General features: G+C 35.4%; 1 non-coding gene across 1 annotated transcript; it reads left to right on the forward strand.

The window, feature by feature from the left end:
* The first annotated feature begins 14,469 nt into the window (after positions 1–14,469).
* On the forward strand, positions 14,470–14,577 carry LOC117071669. Its single transcript, XR_004432433.1, has one exon. It is a non-coding gene; the product is annotated as a U6 spliceosomal RNA (small nuclear RNA).
* The last annotated feature ends 785 nt before the right edge of the window (positions 14,578–15,362 follow it).

Here is a 15,362-nt window from a genome sequence, read left to right on the forward strand (position 1 = left end):
TCACCCCCAGACCTGTCTTCTAAGAAATGCTAAAGAGAGTACTTCAAGCTGAAAGAAAAAGATGCTTATTAGTAACCCAAAAAACATGTGAAAGTAGAAAACTAATTAGTAAAAAAAAATTCTATTAAAAGCTAGTAAAAAGAAAGCCAGTAAAAAAATCATCAAAGAAATGCAAATTAAAAGCACAATGAGATATCACCTCACACCTCTTAGAATGGTTATTATCAAAAAGACAAAATATAAGTGTGGGCAAGAATGTGGAGGAAAGGGAACCCCTATACACTGTCACTGTTGGTGAGACTATGAATTAGTGCAACCACTATGGAAAATAGTATGGAGATTCCTCAAAAAATTAAAAGTACAACTATCATATGATCTAGCAATCTCACTACCATGTATCCAAAGTATATGAAATCAGTATGTCAAAGAGATATCTGCACTCTCATGTTCATGTTGCAACATTATTCACAATCGCCAAGATATTGAATCTACCTAAGTGTTTATCAATGAATGAATGGATAAAGAAAATATATATATACACAATGGGATACTATGTAATCTTAAAAAGGAAGGAAACCCTGTCATTTGTAACAACAGGGATGGCCCCAGAGGACATTAAGTTAAGTGAAATAAGCCAAGCACAGAAGAACAAACACCATATGATCTCATTTATATGTAGAACTTTTAGAAGTTGAACTTATAGAAACAGAGAGAAAATGGTCACTACATGAGGCTGATGGGGTTATACAGATTGAGGAGATATTGGTCAAAAGATAAAAAATTTCAGTTAGGAAGAATAAGTTTAAGAGATCTACAAATAACAACGTATTGTATATTTGAAAATTGCTAAGTATATTTGAAGTGTTCTCACCACAAAAATTAAGTATATGAGGTACTACGATGTTAAATAGCTTTGTTTGGCCATTGTATGATGTATACATATATTAAAACATCATGTTATATGCCACAAGTATATATACATATTTTTTTCACTTGTCTATTAAAATAAATTTTGTTTAAAAGTTAAGTTCGGCCGGGCGCGGTGGCTCAAGCCTGTAATCCCAGCACTCTGGGAGGCCGAGACGGGCGGATCACGAGGTCAGGAGATCGAGACCATCCTGGCTAATACGGTGAAACCCCGTCTCTACTTAAAAATACAAAAAACTAGCCGGGCGACGAGGCGGGCGCCTGTAGTCCCAGCTACTCGGGAGGCTGAGGCAGGAGAATGGCGGGAACCCGGGAGGCGGAGCTTGTAGTGAGCTGAGATCCGGCCACTGCACTCCAGCCTGGGTGGCAGAGCAAGACTCCGTCTCAAAAAAAAAAAAAAAAAAAAAAAAAGTTAAGTTCTTTGCTTTTCACCCAGGAGTCTTGTGTCTTCTGCCAGCATCCCTGAAACTATGTCAGGCTAAGATGTTAGCATGCAAGTAAGGTTAAATATCAGATCCCATAAAAAGTGGGAGAAAGAATGATGGTAGGAAGTTTCTACTCTAGTTGTGGCTAGTATTTAAGTAATTATTATATAGCATCCATCCACTTTGAAGTTTAATTTTCTTTAACATAATCTTTCTATAAAAAAGATTCATATTTTTCCTATTGACATAACTTTGATTTCATTGATTGAAAACTTGGGCCATTGTGTCAAATATAGAGCATCCTCCTATGCTACATTACAAAGCATTCTGACATTAAGTAACAGTAAAAACCACTCTGTTCAAATTGGATTTCTCCTATCCTTGAGTTTCTCCCCGGACTATAGGAAGGGGATTATATAAATAATTGTCTCATCTGCCTCTGCCTCAGTAGAAATATTAGTGAAATAGTTATAAATATGCCAAATTACATGCAAAACCCAACTAGAAATTTCTAGTAAGCACTTGGGGAAAATGTGAGAACTAAAGATGCAGTAATTTGAACATCAGTCACAGGATTGGCTAAGACATACCACTTTATTTTTCCACATTTCAGCTTTCTAATCCTGAGCCCCCATTGCACTGGGCTAACAGGAAAAGTGATCTCTGCCATTCTTGGGGATATTCTTCTTCCTGGGTTGTACTATGATTTCAGTGTCTTACACAGTGCCAGGGTAAGAAAGGGAACTTAAACAGTTCTCACTGAAGTCTATTGTCCTATATCTAATGGTCTCTACAATTCTAGATGTGCTCTGCTGCTTTTATGCCAGTTTAGTACCTGGGGATCTTTTTTAGACTGCCTGTGTCTTGTCTGCCTAGATGCTCCAAGAGTCATTTTCCTCTGGCTGCTTTCTCTCTGCTGCCGCCCTAGTGGCACCAGAAGATACGTCAATGCCTCATCTCTGGACACCACAGATCTCATTTTCATCCCCTATCCCCAGTCTAAAAAGCTGTTATTTTAGTCTGAGGTAGATCTTTGCATTTTCATGTCTCTTTTGAAACATACCATTTATGCCTAGGAAACATATCCCTTTCTTTTAACTTTCCATGTAAGTTTTCCTGAGGGCTTACACTTTTGGAATGCAACAACCAAGAATTGTGTACTATTTCTGCTTTTTGTTCATCTGCATACCTCCTCTAAGGCAATGATCACAGGAGAGGGGAAATACAGAGATGAAAACACCATAGATTCATATCTCAGAATAGTTTCCAGACACACAGACTTTATCAGAAGCTGAATAAAGGTGAAGTCATAAAAATTAATCAAATATTTTAAAATCTATTTCATAAAAATCCAGTGGCCTATCTTGCACTTTAAACTGTACTCCTGCCACGAAACCTTTCAAACTATTTCAACCCATGGTGATTTTATTTACTTCTAAACTCACAGGAACTAATTGCCACTATTTTCATTTTGTAGTAATAATCGTGTACTATCTTGTCATTTAGTTTGTTCTCCAAGTATACTGAGGTTTTACCTATAATTTTTTATGTTGCCAAACATAAAAATGTAGTCATTATTAAGAATTTGGGGATTTAACTTTGTGCCGTGGCAGGCAAATTATTTAAACTAATGCTCATACCGAAAACATCAAAAAATACTGAATAAAATATGTTTTAATTTCCTTAAGAGTACTGGAGAACTGAAAAGATTTTAAGGAACTAGCAGGCCAAAATCCAAGGGAAGGCTGAAATCCAAAGAAAAAAGCTACAACATCAAAGCCACTTTTGGCCTGAAGGCTCTGTCATTCCTGTAAAACTTGAATTTGGTTTTGGCAAACTTGCAGGGTGGTGGAGATAGAAGTCAAATCCCAAACGGGAGGAGAGAGTTTAGTAGAAGATTTTCCCAAATTAAATTGTGGCACAAAAAGCTATACCCTTAGGGTATAAGGTGTGTACCCAGATGTGATTAAGTTAAGGATCTTGAGATGTAGAGATTATCTCAAATTATCTACCTCCTCTGTTTCCCACAACACCAGGAGACATCTTTGACTGCTCTTAAAGGCAGTAATTGCCAACCTGGAATTCTATGTACCATGAGAAAATATTTTTGAGAGTGAAGGTAAAGTAAAAATGCTCAGAGACATGAAAATCGAGAGAGTGCAACTAGCACTCCCACACTAACAAAAATTCTAGAGGATGTACTGCAGGCAAAGGAAAGTAATCTCATAGAAGGTGTGAGATACGAAAGGCATAAAGAGCAAAAAAAAGTGAATATGGGTGAATTTAAATGAATGATGATTTAAAAGAGATATAAGATATCTTATGAGATAAAGAAAGTTATAATATAGAATTAAAATATTCAATAACATATAAGTGAAGACAGAACATTATACAAAATTGAGCTATAAAGCAAGTCTCAAAAAATCTAACGTGATTAAAATCATATAGAGAATACTCTCGTGCCACAGTAAAATTAAGCTAGAAATCAATAACAAATAAATAGTTAAAATAGACAGATCAAATGGGGGCACTACTTAAGTCCTGTTGGAGAAGAGCAGAACTTGGAAAAAAAGGTAAAGCCAGTGGCAGTGAGGATGGTGGGGGAAAAAAATAAAGATATATTTAGAAAGTGAAATAGCTACAGCAGTTTAGGATGCATAGTGGATAGTAGGGCCATCAAGTAGGACTGGAAATACTGGTAAAGAGGCACGTTTGCAGAGAGAAATGAGTTTGATTTGTCTACAAGACTAGTCAACAATTACGTTTTCTTCCAGTCTTATTCCTATATATTTCCTTCTTTAACATAATAATAATAATTATATTATTTAATATAATTTATATTCCTTATTTTTACTTAATATTATATTACACAGGCATTTTCACATGCTATCACATACACTTGATAAAATGGTAATATAATATTCTTTTCAGATAATATCATAGTTTACTTAGCCAGTTTCTTATTGCTGGACATCCTTTGAAAGGATATTTTGATTAAGTTTTTATGTACAAAGTTTTAATAAAATATTTAGGATTACTCCTTTAGGATAGAGTTAAGGAAATTAAGCTGGGTATTGTGGCTCATGCCTGTAATCCTGGCACTGTGGAAGGCTGAGGCAGGAGGATCACTTGAGGTCAGTAGTTCAAATGCCAGCCAGGGCCACATAGCAAGATCCTGACTCTCTTTAGAAAAAGAAAAAAAAAAAAACAGAAGAAGTGTAATTACTACATCAAAAGACATAACATTTTTAGGGCACTTGACACATTGCCAAAATGTCTTCTAAAAGATGTGTATTGATTTACATTTCCACCAGCAATGAATGAAGTCTCATTAATAATACTAGAAATTGCATTATAGATTGTTAAAATCTGTGTAATTCATAGGTGAATAGAAAGTTGCCTTAATTTGCAGTTTTCTGATTACTGTGAGGTTAGATATTTTCCACATTTGCTGGAGACATATTTTCTTTTCTGTGACTTCATCCCTTTGTATACCAATTTAAGTCTTAGTGTTTTAGCAAATTTATATCAGCATTACCAAATTAATTGTGACATTTTTTCTTCCAGGTTTATGTTTGTCCCTTAATTTTAACTGTGGTTTTTTTTGTTTTGTTTTGTTTTTTGGAAGGGGATAAATAGAAGTTTTACATATTCACACAGTTAAATATTTATTTTTTTCATTACTTTTTGGCTGTCTCCTAAAAACTTGATAAATATTAACTTTTATTTTTCCTATGTTTTGATTTGCTTCTAGATATTTAAATGAAACCATCTGGAATTTATTTATTTATTTATTTATTTTTTGAGACGGAGTCTCGCTCTATCGCCCAGGCTGGAGTGCAGTGGCCGGATCTCAGCTCACTGCAAGGTCCGCCTCCAGGGTTTACGCCATTCTCCTGCCTCAGCCTCCCGAGTAGCTGGGACTACAGGCGCCCGCCACCTCGTCCGGCTAGTTTTTTGTATTTTTTAGTAGAGACGGGGTTTCACGGTGTTAGCCAGGATGGTCTCGATCTCCTGACCTCGCAATCCACCCGCCTCCGCCTCCCAAAGTGCTGGGATTACAGGCTTGAGCCACCGCGCCCGGCCTGGAATTTATTTTGATGCTAGTTGTGAAGTGAGAATCTACAGGATTTTTCTCCCAAATTGCTAAACAATTTCTCCAACATAATTTATTGAATAACTCTGTCCTTTTCCATTGATTAAATATCTTTTATGTACATTGGATTCATATTATATTCAAGTTTATTTCAGGGCTTTGTTGCACCAAAAGGTATAAAAGGTATTTATAACTGCACAGTTATAATATGCTTTAGTATCTAGTAGATATTTTTGAATACCATATGATAGGATATTATTTTGTTGCTTTCCTTCTAGAAATATTTTTAGTGAGGATTATTCATTGATTGCGTGCATTTTAAAACACCAATATAAAGAACTTAAAAAAATTTACAACATGATAACATAGTCATAGAAATAATGCAAATAGTATAAAGGATATAAGGCAAAAAGAAAACAGCTTTCCCTGTGTCCCTTCAAACTCTCAGTTCTGCTCGTTGGGGACATTGGTTAACATTTTGTTGTATTTTTCCAGAAATTGTATGTATATGTATATGTACACACACACACATACCACACACAATGTACACACTATTAATAAAAATATATATGTTTATTCTCCCCTTCTATTTTTACAAATTCGATCATATTATACATTCAGTCCTCAAATTTATTTTTTTAGCTCACTTTTTATAATAGTAGCAGTTTCTTTATCCAGAATAAACTTTAAAATAACTAGTGCAGTTCCAAAATATCCCCCCAAAGTTTTGTCTGGAATTGTATCAACTCTTATACAAATTAACAGGCATATTGAATTTCCTTCACTTTGCAATATCAAGGAAGTGCTTCCTCTGGCCCCTAGGTCTTTGCTAAGGAATTTTCCACATCTACTTCAGTCTCACTTTTCTCCCTTTCAACTATCTAACTCTAAACCACCCTTCAGGTATTATTAATAGCTTAGGATACTTTTTTCCCAGAAGCCTTTCTATATGTATTTTTCCTGGACTTAGTGTTTTAATAAAAATCATAATAATTCTAATGGGTTTTGGAGATTCTAATGGGATTTCTTGATATCTAAGAATACAATGTGCAAATAATAAGAGTTTATTTCTGGTTCACCTTTATTGCACTGACCAGAACTTCCTATGCAATATTAAGTAATAATGGTGATGGTAGACACCCTAGTATTATGTCTACTTTTGATGAATATGCCATTTGAATTTTACTTTAAAATATGTTACCTACTGGGGGATTGAAACAAGTACTCTTTACCATGTTAAGAAGGTGACTGTTTACTTCTATTCTTGCAGAGAATATATTAGGAATGACTTTGATTTTATTAAATATCCTTTTGGCATCTGTTGAGATGATTGTGATGTTTTAAGTGAGTTATTTATATTAAGAAATATAAATAATTTTCTACAAATATAAAAATATTTCCTATTACAGCATCTTGATTACATGCCTAGAATAAAATCCTTTCAGTTCTGGTGGGTTAAAAATACATATTATTGCTTTCTTTTTCTCACAGTTTGTTTAGAAGTTTTTCACCTATGTTAAATAAGAAGGGTTAGTAAAATCTTTTTTATTTGAAAGAAGCATTCAGAATGATAGAACATCAACATTTAAGGGGTAGGTATTCTCCACTCAAGGTAGAAATGAGAAAGTTATAAATAAAGAAGTTGATGTTCTGATTCATGAAAACAGTATCTTGTGAATTTGATTAGCATGAACCAATATAATCTAATCATCCCTAGATGAATCAAAGTCCTCAAACTGCAGATCTTAGAAGTGGATGCTGTATTTGGGTAGAGCTAAAAAGCATAATAATAACCATGAGAACTGAGTGAAAGCAGTCACCCATACCAATTCTCATTACCAATTCCCAGGTCAAAGACCATTTATAAAGTGCAAAAATATTTCAAAATTACTTCACGGGGTAGATAATGTAGATTTCTTATATTTTCCAATTATTTGAAATTATATTTTTCAAATATATTTCAATTATATTTTTCAAATATTTGATAATAATATTCAATTATCTGAGGGCTTAAACCAGTGGTACCCAAACTTTTTGCCACCAGGGACCAGTTTCATGGAAGATAATTTTTCCACGGACTGAAGAGTAGGGCAGGGGGTGAGGGATGGTTTTAGGGTGAAATTGTTCCACCTCCGATCATCAGACATTAGATTCATATGGAGCACACAATCTAGATCCCTCACAGGTGCAGTTCACAGTAGGGTTCAGGCTCCTATGAGAATCTAATGCCATGGCTGATCTGACAGGAGGTGGAGCTCAGGCAGTAATGCTAGCTTGCTGCTCCCCTTCTGCTGTACAGCCCAGTTCCTAACAGACCATGATCACTACCCATCTGCAGCCTGGGGGTTAGGGACCCCTGGCTTAAACTATGTACCAACCCCTGTTAACCAGTATCTTTGAAGGAATTTTCTTTTCATTTAACTTTAAAGGAGTTCTACACTTCCCCTCGCCATTCTGCAATCCAAATATATTTTAAAGCACTGCAAACGTATAGGAACGCTTATATTCAAAACTACCAGCAAGTTTGCTAATGCTGAAGACAATATGCAAGTAATTCAGATGTCATTTAACCTTTTCAATACAAGATTTCTATCACAGACAATACCTTTCCTACCCATTAGTGAAATAATATCCTGTAGCACCTCTTAATTCAAAAGAAAGAATCTTAAACTCATTAAATCCCTCTGAAGCTATGAAGGTCAACTTTGCTTTGGCTTCTGGTTTAAATCATTTACTGATACTCCAGCACATGGCTGAAATTACTTTAGCAGATCTATGTTAGGCGTAAGTTATTCACCTGGCTTTGCAATAACACTGGTTTTTCTAATTAATACTCAGTCTTAGGCATAAAATCTGGCATGAGAATTTAAATGATTTAGCCAAGGACTGACAGATGTGGGAATCATTCCCAGTTTCAACGATTCTGTTATATACCTCTTCACATAACTTTCTTCAGTATAGTCAATTCTCTGAGATTAAAAATATTATGACAATTACGTTCTTTTCTATTTTTCTTATGGATAAAGTTTCATTTCCCTATAAACCTATTGGAAACTTGTTAGAACAGGCATAATCTTGACTTCATTTGTAGCAACCACATTTATACATTATTTAACTTGGCTCATGTAATTTACTCCTTATGCAGAGAAGTTATATCTATCATTATCCTTCCAATCTTGGCCTTTGGGTAGAATGTTCAGAAGACACAAGGAAGGGTATCCCTCTCCTAAGGTCATTCTTGATTAATGCACTTATTTTTCAAGGCTTACACGATGTGAAGGTTTAACACTAAAATCAGTAATATCCTTCATTTCCCTAGACCAAAGGCTCTTGTCACATGGCAGTTTAAGCTGTCATCAGCGATCATGGCTGGGGGTGGGGTGGGTGAAGAGTCTCTAGGTCTTCTCTCAATATTTATATAGATATTCCTCAATTTATGATAGGATTATGTACAGATAAACCCATCACAAGTTAAAAATGCCATAAGTTAAAATGCATTCAATACAATTAACTTACTGAATATCATAGCTTAGCATTGCCTGCCTTAAATGGCTTATAACACTTACATTATCCTATGTTTGGGCAAAATCATCTGGCAACACAGTATACTGTAGAGTATCTGTTGTTTGCCCTTGTGATCATGCGGCTGACTGGGAGCTACAGCGTGCTGCAAGCTGTCCAATACTGCAAGAGCATCATACCCATTTTTACTGAATGCATAGTGCTTTCAAATCATTGTACAGTTGAAAACTTGTAAGTCAAAGCATTGTAAGTTGGGAGACTATATGTAGACATGCCACATTTTTAAAATTTTCTGAACACAAACAATATTTCTGAGTAGTTTGCTTCACTTTAGTAAATTATGCTAAGAAAATTTGTCTGTACTTTGGAGTAAGGCAAAAATATGAATACATACCTTTTTAATGTCACTCTAAATTATTGTGCAACAGCCCTTTCCAAGAATTACTGAATTATTTAGAGGATTTTATTTTTGCTTGACTTACTCTTTACTCTTAATTAGGGCTTAAATTCCATAAAATTAGATGCTAACTTTTAGATTTCTCTCTGGAAGTAAGGGTAATGCCAGCGGTTGTGGTTTTCTTACCCTGTAGGACATTAAACACTGTATCTATTAGCAAACTCATTTTAGCTTTCCTTTGACTAGATAACTATATACCTTAGGCTCCTCAAATTCTTGTTTGAACCAGTTTCACCATCTTGTTGATTCCTTGATAATGAGTTAAGAAATCTTTGACATATATTCACTATAGCATCAAGACAAGAGATAAGTCTTAATTTTTAAAAATTTTTCCTTAACTGGTCTCCTGTTTAACACAGTTCACTTTTATGGCCAAAGCCTCCTATATGTCATTCTCTTCCCTAGCTCTTCTCAACAAAGTATAAATGTTGGTGGTTTCCAATAGTTTAAAACATGAGAAAACTATAAACTCCTGAGGTACATTTCTGTGTGCAAACACCAAGTAAAGCATTTTAAAAATCCTTGTCACTGGCAAGTACATGCATGCTTTTTTCCCTGAAAATTAAAAAATACGTATATATGTATGTATGTTATGAGTAAATTTAAAATGTCATATCAAACCAATGCTCCAAATGCAGCAATAGAGGAAAAATAAATAAATGACAAAAATCATATTTTTAAAGACATCAGAGTAATGCAGAAGCAAGGACTAGATAATATTCCAGAGGAGGAAGACTCCTTTTTAATAAGATTTTGCTAGCAACCAATTTTCTTACCCCCAGGATATTTGCTAATTCTAAGCTTGGATTAAGAACTGAACTTGATGCAGATAGAGGGAGGGACCGAGTGGGTGAGAAAAAAAAAAAAAAAACACACAGTGGATCTCTTGGTAGTTGAGGTTGTCATGACAGATTGAAATTTTGAGGAACCCAAAACATATGACAAACTTTCCTCATGAGATATTTACTGAATTTTGGGCTTGTGGGGAAAGTGGAAAAGTTCAGCCATAAGCTTCTAAGAGGCAGAAGCAATATAGTGTTTAAGAGAGAAAGTCCCATAAGGAAGAACTGCTTCAAAAATACTAGCCATATCCCCATAAAGACATTTTCTACAAAGCAGAGGCTAAAAAGCTAATCTCAAAATTTCTTAAGGAAAGAAATGAATCTCCCACAGTACCCAAGCTGGGGAGACAAAATGTGGCAAACTCAGTCAAAATGGATGATGGGCCCAAAGACACTCCAGTGGTGCGCTGTAATTTACTAAAACTGCAGCCCGCAACTAACCTAATCTTTTTTGGATTGAGGGAATCAGCCTTTCACATTACCTGCCTTGCAGAGAAAAGATGAAACACTTGCTAGTGGAATATACATCATCTCCTTCTCTGATACTTTCATACACTATATCTGTCATTACAAGACATACAAGGAGAAAAAATAATATTTGCAATAATCAGGTTTAAAAATAGACAATAGAAGCAGACCCACAAATGCTATAGATATTAATGTTTATCATACAAGGAGATTAAAATGACAATAATAAATATTGTAAAGAATATATAGGAAAAAATAGACAGATTGAATAAAAATATTGAAAATTTTAATGCAGTACCAGAATCTATAATAAAGAGATGAGCATCAGGATTTTAAGGACGAGCAAAAACGACTAAAGAAGCTTTGTGGAAAGGGGAAACCGAAGAAAGGAAAAGGGAAAAGAGAGAGAAAAAAAAAAGAAATAGCGTTGGTCCCTCCAGAGGGAGAATTTCTTCCTCAGTGGCAGAGAGCAGAAAGGGCATTTACTGTCTTTCCACATATTGGAGGAATGTCATCTTCCTAAATGAAGATTATTTGGAGGAATACAGTCATCTCCTTGTTGAAATCTAATCTGGTTAAATTGAGGCTGGTTTCTTCAACACATTCTAACTGTGCAAAATTTTTTGGCCTTGGCCATGTAATGTGAGATTTACCTAATTCTCTAATGAAATGAATACATAAGAAAAAAACAACTACTTCAAATTTCATATGGAAACAAAAAAGCCCATATAGCCAAGACAATCCTAAGCAAAAAGAACAAAGCTGAGGTATCGCACTACCTGACTTCAAACTATATTACAAGGCTACAGTAACCAAAACAGCACAGTACTGGTACCCAAACAGAGATATAGACCAACAGAATAGAACAGAGGCCTCAGAAATATCATCACACATCTACAACCATCTGATCTTCAACAAACCTGATAAAAACAACCAATGGGGAAAGGATTTCCTATTTAATAAATGGTGCTGGGAAAACTGGCTAGCCATATGCAGAAAACAGAAACTGGACCCCTTCCTTAAACCTTACCCAAAAATTAACTCAAGATGGATTAAAGGCTTAAATGTAAAACCTAAAAACCCTAGAAGAAAACCTAGGCAATACCATTCAGGACATAGGCATGGGCAAAGACTTCATAACTAAAATACCACAAGCAATTGCAACAAAAGCCAAAATTGACAAATGGGATCTAATTAAACTGAAAAACTTCTGTACAGCAAAAACAAAACAACTATCATTAGAGTGAACAGGCAACCTACAGAATGGGAGAAAATTGTTGCAATCTATCCATCTGACAAAGGTCTAATATCCAGAATCTATAAGCATCTTAAACAAATTTACAAGAAAAACAAACAAACAAACAATCCTATCAAAAAGTGGGTGAAGATTACGAGCAGACAAGTCTCAAAAGAAGATATTTATGCAGCCAACAAACATATGAAAAAAGGCTCATCATCACTGGTCATTAGAGAAATGCAAATCAAAACCACAACGAGATACCATCTGACACCAGTTAGAATGGCTATCAGGAAGCAACAGATGCTGGCGAGGATGCAGAGAAATAGGAATGATTTTACACTGTTGGTGGGAGTGTAAATTAGTTCAACCATTGTGGAAGACAGTGTGGTGATTCCTCAAGGATCTAGAACCAGAAATACCATTTGACCCAGCAATCCCATTATTGGGTATATACTCACAGGAATATAAATCATTCTAGTATAAAGACACATGCACACATATGTTTACTGCAGCACCCTTTACAATAGCAAAGACTTGGACCAATCCAAATGCCCATCAATGATAGACTAGATAAAGAAAATGTGGCACATATTCACCATGGAATACTATTCAGCCATAAAATAGAATGGATTCATGTCCTTTGCAGGGACATGGATGAAGCTGGAAACCATCATCCTCAGCAAACTAAAACGGGAACAGAAAACCAAACACTGCTTGTCCTCACTCATAAGTGGGAGTTGAACTATGAGAACATATGGACACAGGGAGGGGAACATCACACACTGGGGCCTGTCGGGGCATGGGGGGCAAGAGGAGGGAGAGCATTAGAACAAATACCTAATACATGCAGGGTTTAAAACCTAGATGATGGGTTGATAGGTGCAGCAAACCACCATGGCCCATGTATAGCTATGTAACAAACCTGCACATTCAGCACATGTGTTCCAGAACTTAAAGTAAAATAAAATAAAAAATTAAAATTAAAAAAAAGAAGTTTAGAAAAGTCTAAAAAAAATACAAAGGAGACCAGACCCAAGAATGTAGTCAAATAGCTGAAAACTAATGAAAAAGAGAAAATTGTAAAAACAGAGAAAAGAGACATGTTGCCTTCAAAGAAGCAACAGGACATAAGACTGACTTTTCAACAAAATTTTTGGAAGCCAAAGGCAATAGAATGGCATACGTAAAGTGCTAAAGGAAAATATAACTGCCAACTATAAAACTGAGTATAGAGTTCTATACTCAGTTAGAACCTCTTTGAAAAATGAAGGCAATTTATTGCAAGCAGAACTACACCAGAAGAAAAAAGATACAATTTTTTAAAGCTAAACAAGAACGAATGGAAGTACAGTACTATATGAAGGAATTTAGAAAAGGTACAGTTCAGAAAAGTTAAATCTATTGGTAATACAACGGAATGTTAAGCACTTAAAAAAAATGATAATAAAGTCATGTGGGTTAATAAAATATAGACAAACAAAATATACAACAATAACAGCACAATGGGCAAAAGGCTGACTCACCTAGGTAGAACCAGGAAGACAGGGCCACTAAAAAGTATGTAAGATTAATTCAGCTAAAAATTCTAAACAAATTGCTAAAGGCTGATGTGAGCTAAAATAAGAGTATAAAATCCTTTGGAGCCATGTACATGACATGAATTAGTGCCCATTCATAGGCTCTTCTCCCTAGGGCTCATGAAGTGTTCATTAGAAAGATTGGGGACAGAGCAAGAGACCAGAAGAAGCATCCAATGAAGATGAGCCTTAGAAAATGGTAGTAGCCAAGTTGTGGGAAAGATATCATGCTATGCTTGGTCTTTTCTCCACTAAGAGCAAAAGACCTAAACAACTGGGGTATGGGGTTTGGAGGGGTGGATAGCAAACCATGTCATCCCTAGGCCACAAGTGAGCTGGAAGCTGGGGAGGAAAAAAATTCCATCCGCTGGGGGAGGAGCCATAAAGCCATTCTGGATCTAGACCATTAGAAATTTTTTGCTAGTACTGGAGTAAAAGGATTAAGAAAGCACCATCCTTAGACACAGGGACACAGGATCTACTGAAGAATGATGCTAAACTAAGGCAACAGGGAATTCCCCTGGCCTCATCAGCAGGAAAATCAAACACCAACAGTTTGCTGTTGGCAAGTAAGATACCTTGGAGAGTGACCTATTCTGAAACTCAGGAACACAGGGAAGGCTAAAACCTGAGGGTGGGATTAGGAACCTCAAGAAAAACTATCCAGCAAACTAACCCTCACCCTAATGATAAAGTAATAGCAGAGGAATGAAGCCAGTAGTACACTGAAGACAAACCCAGCAACAGGAAAACATAAACCAGCTCCATTCCTGACAAGTTTGACACAACCTTCTCCAACATACACAATAATGGAAGAAGAAAAAAAAAATGCCTGCCCATTTTCAGGCATAAATATGACTTACCTGAATCTTACTGTCCTACACACTCTCTGGCAATTAATAGAACATTAGGAAAGTGCTCACTTTGGCAATACACACTCTTAAAATTGGAATGATACAGAGAAGATTAGCATGGCTCCTATGCAAGGATGACAGACAAATTCATGAAGCATTTCATTAAAAAAGAGAGAAAGAGACATATAAAAGCAAGAAAAAATGAACTCACTGTCAAAAAACAATGCAACAAAAGAACAAGATTCAAGAGATAATGTAGACATTAAAATTATCTGACAAGTAACTTAAAATAACTACAATTAATATGGTTCTAGTGGGAAAAAATTAACAACATGCACAAAAAGACAGCATTTCAGCAGAGAAATGGAAATTATAAGAAATTAATGGAAATACTAGAAATGAAACATGGTAACAGAGATAAAGATTACTTTCAATGCACTCAAAACATTAAGGAAAGTCAGTGAAATTGAATGTAGGTCAATAGAAAGTATCCAAATTGAAGGACAAAAAGAAAAATGTGGGAAATTAAAAACGGCTCATAGCACCCAAGAGCTGTAGTATCATATCAAATGGTCTACCCTATGTAGAATGGTAATCCCAGTGGGTGGGGCTGGGGGTGGAAATGACGATAAAAGAGAGAAACCAAATAAATATTTGGAGAGTTAACATTGGTTGAAGATGGTTAACATTTTTCCAAAATAATGTAAGACATGAAGCCACAGATCTGAGAAGGTCAGAGCATCATAACCAGGATAAATAAGAGCGACAAAAATAAAACCACCTGGATACATCATATTCAAAGTGCTAAAAGTGAAAGATAAAGCGATAATCTTAGAGACAACCAGATGTAAAAAGAAATGTTATATACAGAGCAACAAATATAAGAATTAGACTATTCTCAGGAATTATGCAAGCTAGAAAATAATGGAAAGAAATATTTAAAGTGCTGAAAAA

Source organism: Trachypithecus francoisi, unplaced genomic scaffold (assembly GCF_009764315.1).
Source record: "Trachypithecus francoisi isolate TF-2019V2 unplaced genomic scaffold, Tfra_2.0 Lachesis_group3, whole genome shotgun sequence".
NCBI lineage: Eukaryota > Metazoa > Chordata > Mammalia > Primates > Cercopithecidae > Trachypithecus > Trachypithecus francoisi.